The sequence below is a fragment of the Heterodontus francisci genome, chromosome 4 (assembly GCF_036365525.1).
Source record: "Heterodontus francisci isolate sHetFra1 chromosome 4, sHetFra1.hap1, whole genome shotgun sequence".
Lineage (NCBI taxonomy): Eukaryota > Metazoa > Chordata > Chondrichthyes > Heterodontiformes > Heterodontidae > Heterodontus > Heterodontus francisci.
Window position 1 is genome coordinate 145,354,037 of NC_090374.1, and position 6,000 is coordinate 145,360,036.

Here is a 6,000-nt window from a genome sequence, read left to right on the forward strand (position 1 = left end):
TAACATTCAGCACAGTCTCCCTCTCCCCCACGTTGGGAGGTATGCGTCAAGATAACACGCATCCTCAGCAGCGGGTAATTGTGTTTTCAAGTAAATTATTGATTTGTGCTCTAAGTCGTGTGTAAAAAAGATAAAAGTGGTAGCAAAAAAGGTTGAGCTGAGCGCTCAATGTGTAGTACACAAAGGAAGTATTTCAGTTTATGCCCAGTGGCATTTCTCAATGGTAGCTTGAAGGCTAGGCTACGAAGCACAGTACTTGGGTAAAGTGGGAACTGGAGATATGGAATTGGGAGCCTTGTTTTGTCCAGGACAGTGGGTTAGTGTCAAGCATACCCAATGCCACTTGGGCATCCACAAGCAACCCTTAAATTTAGGATACCATTAATTTTTTTTAAAACACCCAAAGTAAAGCATTCACATGTAAATAAGTCCTTTTTTATATCTAATTTGGAAATTTAGTCCAATGAAGAATTCTCTAGTTTATCTCACCACATGCCCTTTGTGAGTTCATCCTGTCCTCCTGTCCCTGAGACTGACGTGCTCCCTCAACCATCACCCCCTGCTTTAGAACCCACATATGGCCCCGAAGGACCTGCAAATTGCCACCCAACAGAACCACCCTTCAAAGTCCTTGAAGGTGATGTCGCTTCTCAAATCCATACCCATCTTTCACGCAACTCCATGTTTGAACCCCTCTAATCAGGTTTTGTCCTTCTCGACCTATTTGCAGTCTTTGACAGGGTTGACCACACCATCCTCCTCCAATGTGACTCCTTCATTGTCCAGTTGTGTGGGACTGCTCTCACCTGGTTCCATTTCTATCTATCTATCTAGTCGTAGCCAAAGAATCACCTGCAGTTGGCTTCTCTTTCCACCTTGCACTGTCATTTTTGGAATCTGCCAATGATCTATCCTTGGCTCCTGCCTATTTCTCACCTTCATACTGTGCCTTGGCAACAAGATACAATAGGTGCTACATGTATGCTGATGGCACCCAGCTGTAATAACCACCACCCCTCTTGACACCTCCGCTATGTCTGGTTTGTCTTGCTACTGGTCCAACATCCAGTAATGGATGAGCAAAAGTTTCTTCCAATTATATATTGAGAAGACCAAGGCCATTGTCTTCAGTCCCAACTTCAAGCTCCATTTCTTATCTACTGACTTCATTGCTCTCCCTGTCTGAGGCTGAACCAGACTGTTCACAACATTGATATCCTATTTGACACTGAGTTGAGCTTCCAATCCCGCATCCTCTCCATCAACAAGATACCATGCTTCCACCTCCGTAAAATCACCCATCACTGCTCCTCCCTGAGCTCATCTGAAATCCTCATCCCATGCCTTTGTTACCTCGAGACTCTCCTGGCTGGTCTCCCATCTTGCCCGCTCCATAATATTGAACATCCAAAATTCTGCTACCCTTATCCTAACTTGCAACAGGTTTCATTCACACATCATGCCTGTGCTTGATGACCTACATTGGCAAATTGTTTTTTTTAACAATCTCTCTGTGGTCTTGCCCTTCCCTATCTCTAGTGCCTCCTCCAGCCCTACAAGCAATGTTCCCTTTAATTTCTTTTTGCTGTGTGCAGATGACTTTTTGCACTGCACAGTCCTTTTAAGGTGGCCGCATGGTCACGCATCTTAAAGGTAATGTTAGTCGTGCGTGACCTGTTTGTTTCCTGTGAAGTAGGTCCTGGATTTCTGCATAGCTGTGCACCCACATAGCTTAGAGAGAACATTGCTTACAACCCTCCGTGATCTCTGCGCTCCTCCAATTCTGGCCTCTTGCGCATCCCCAATTTTAATTACTCCACCATTGACAGCCATGCCTTCAGCTGCCTCGGCCCTAAAATTTGGAATTTTCTCTCTGAACCTCTTTGTCTCTCCACCTCTCTCTCCTTTAAGATGATTCTTAAAACCAACCTTTGACCAAGCTTTTGGCCACCTGTCCTAATATCTTGATAAGGGGTCTGATGTCAAATTTTGTTGATTATGTTCCTGTGAAGCACCTTGGAATATTTAACTACATTAAATGTGTTATATAAATACAAGCTGTAGTTGTTGTTGTATCCTGACGTGTCCATTTACTATGGAAACTTTATACTTTGCAATAGTTCTGACCCTATAGATTACTGGCAAACTGTTTATTAGAATGTTTCTACTTTTGAAATGGCTTTAAGGGTCATCTAAAATGAAGGTATGACACGAAGAAGTAAGAATGATGAACCAAAATTCTGATCTTTTCTGATCTTTGTCCAAGAGATTTTAGCTTGTAACAGTCGAGTGGGTGAGTGTAAAGCATTCACTATTCTACCTCAGCAATCTGCCTTAACCACAACCTAAGAAGAGTACCTTCTATTGTGCCAGTGTGAATTTTTAAATTTCCAATACCAGCAACCCTTACTATCTCTGAGAGAGAGATTGGAAATTTAGTTGGAATTTGTAACATTCTGCCAGCAGTTTTATGCTTTTCAACCCCATGTCCAGTAGCAATGGGGACAATGTCTCTCAGACCCTTCGCATTACCTGTGTCTTGGCCACACCCATTCGTTTGCATTGTCTGAAGCTGTTTAATGAAGGCTGGATCCACTTGTCCACTCTGATACTGTAGAATTCTCTTTCTACTTCCAGTTACAGTTTCATCCCTCGACGGAGAGTAACTTTCAGTATGAATGTTGGGCCATGCATCTGCTTAATGAATTCCTTGTTCTTCCTCTGACTGTTCCTTCTCTGGAGGAAAAGAAATACCATCTGGCTTCCCCTTATGATGTTGTGATCTGGGTCTTGCTGAGACACTATCTGCTCCAGTATTCTCCTCATATCTCCCAGCTGGTTGGAGGAAGTATTGGCTGCTGATATGCCAGCTGGGCCTCTACCAATTGTATGGGAAGTGAATGAGAGAATGAAAGAGGATCTGTGCCAGGAATATATATCCCCACCACACAACTTGATTAAAATGCTACGACTGTTTTGGAACAAGGATGTGTATATTTTGGCATCAGTGTTTTTGTTTTGCTTGATATTGTGTTTTCACAGACTGGTAGAAAATAAATATTTTTAAAACTTAACTCATAGTACTTCCATTAATCTACATAATATACTGAATTTCTGTATTTGTTATTCTTTTGAAGTTCAACATTTATGTTGCATTTTTATTGCACAAAATGTCACAAGGTTCTTCACAGAAGAGAAACATACAATGAGCAATAATGAAGGGCAATTGAAAAGGTGATTTTAAAAGGTGGTGAGAGAGATAGCAAGTGAAGTCTTTGGGGAGAGAATAGGACTGAAAGCTTAAGACTCTGCCACTGATGGTGAACAAGGAAGGAGTGAGACACTGGATTAAGAGAGAAAGCATTTAGTCATGATGCTCCAGTTATCATGAGTGCAGGCAAGCTTGATGGACTAGCTGGTCTTTTCCTGCCCGTCAATTTTTATGCTCATATAGATAAAGGTTTTAATAGTGCTTTTGAATGAGGCAAGAGCAGAGGTGGCAGGTGTTATGGAGGTGGACATCGCAGCCTTGGTGACGTATGGAATTTGGGGATTGAGACTCCGTTCTGGGTTGTATATGACACTGAGAATTTGGTTCCTCTGGATCAACCTGAGCGAGCCATAGGAAAAGAGAGTGGCTTTAATGGCAGGAGTGCGGATTTTTGTTGAAAGCTAAGTAGGATCCTTTGGTCATCCAAGTGTTCAGCTGGAGGAAGTTCAAGCTTGTCCATGACTTGGTGTGAGATAGACATTGTAACAATACAGGGGTAGTCATGGAATCAAGGGCGATGGTGCAGAGGCAGAACTGGGTATCATCATCACACAAGTGGAAATTGACCCTCATCCATGTATAATGTTGTCAAGAAGCAAAAGGTAAATATAGAAGAGGAGGGACCAAGGAGGGAATCTTCGGCTACCACAGCTGTAACTATGTGCTGTCAGAAAGATAAGTTGTTTTTGTATTTTCACAAGCTTTTCTTGGAGAACAGCGTGAAGTAGTGGAAGGATTCATAGGCTGATTAACAGTCTGACAGGCCACAAGATGAACATTCCTGCCATGGCCATAACCATCTTTATACCAGCAAATTGGGTGGTTTGCCCTATAAGGCAAGAGGATTTTATGGCTTCTACAACCCATAAATTGAAAGGGGCCCTGCAGAGGATGTTGCCAAGGAGCAAAATTTAGATAAAGAGAAGGGGCCACAGATGAATCCTCAGGGAATGGAGTGGGGATGAGAAGAGAAGCCATTGGTAAAAGTCTTCTGGCTATAACCAAACAGGTAAGAGTAAAAGCAAGTGAGGGCAGTCCCATATAGCTAGGTAAGGAGAAGGATGGTGTGGTCACCTCATGTGGTCATGTATAGAGGGTGGTTTGAACATTGTACCTTGACAATATTGATCATAATATCATAAGGTTTAGATTAGTTATGGAGAATGACAAGGAGCAATCTAGAATAATAGCATAAAAATACTTAACTACAGGAGGGGTAATTTCAGCAAATTGAGGAGGGATTTGACCTGGGTAAATTGGAGTCGAAGACTGGCAGGCAGAAATGTTATAGAGCAATGGGCTACCTTTAAAAAGGAGATGGTTCAGTTAAGTCTAGGTACATTCCCACAAAAGGGAATGAAAGGTCAACCAAAGACAGGGATCTATTAATGATGAAGGTGTTGGACAGTGGGTTGAAGCAGGAAAAGTGGGCATTTGACAGATGTCAGCTTGATAATACCAATATACAATATAAAAAGTACAAATGGCAAGTGTAAAAGGAAATTAGAGGGGCAAAGAGACAGGACGGGAATAGATTGGCAACTAAAATAAAAGGGAATGTCTTCTATAGGCATATTAAAAATAAAAGGGTAGTCAGAAGAGTGGTGGGCCGATTAGGGCCAAAATGGAGATCTATTGGTGGAGGCAGAAGGCATGGCCGAGGTACTTTGCATCAGTGTTTATCAAGAGAGAGGACTTTTCTGAACCTATGGCAAATGATGTTGCCAGGATACTGGATTAGATAAAAATAGATAAAGAGGAGGTACTAGGAGGGCTGGCAGTACTTAAAGCAGGTAAGTCGCCCAGACCAGTGAGATGCATCTTTGGTTGCTGAGGGAAGTAAGGGTAGAAATTGCGAAGGTGCTGACCACAATCTTCCTTAGATACAGGGATGGTGCCAAAGGCCCAGAGAATTAAAAGTGTTACACTCTTGTTCAAAAAAAGGGAGAAGGATAAACTTGGCAATTATAGGCAAGTCAGTTTAATGTCAGTGTTGGGGAAGCTTTTAGAAACAATAAACTGGAGAAAAGTAACAGCCAGTTGGACAAAGATCTGTTATGAATGCTGGACTTTGTAACATGATTATGTCTTAAAAAATTGTGATTTTTAAGTTTAAGATAGAGTCCTGAAGGTCAGGTGACCTCACATCCACTCCGCGAAAGAACAAGACAGAAGTCTTATTTACCAGGACAACAGAGAGCACAGATCAAAGACTTTTTTTTAAGAAAAAGAGACTACAGGGGTAACATGAAGAACAATGGGTTTCACCCTCCCAGACTTTCGGGTTGTAAAACAAGTGGTCAGTGATTCTGAAGATACAAAGGTACCAAGCGCTGTTAACGTCCTGGGAACAATGGAAGGCCCAGGTGCCTATGTGAAGCCAGACTTCTGGACTTTGCATATCGGAACAGGACAATAAGCTATTGACTTTTGAGTCCAGATAAATTTAGCAGATTTTCTGAAGGCAGGCTCTAAGAAGGGAACCCAGTGGGTTCAGCCTGAAAGCAGTCTGTAAGAGAAGAAACCAGTAGTTGCAGCCTCAAGGCAGACTGTAAGAAGGGAACCCAGCAGTTGCAACCTGAGAGCAGGCTGTAAGGAAGACAACCAGTGGTCACAGCCTTGAGAGAGAGGGGTCACCTGCTCTCGGAAGCCTGATACAGACGTGAACCTGTTTTAAAAGTTGAAGTTTGCAGAGAAGTAGATGACCAGCTGGATCACCAGGATTCGCC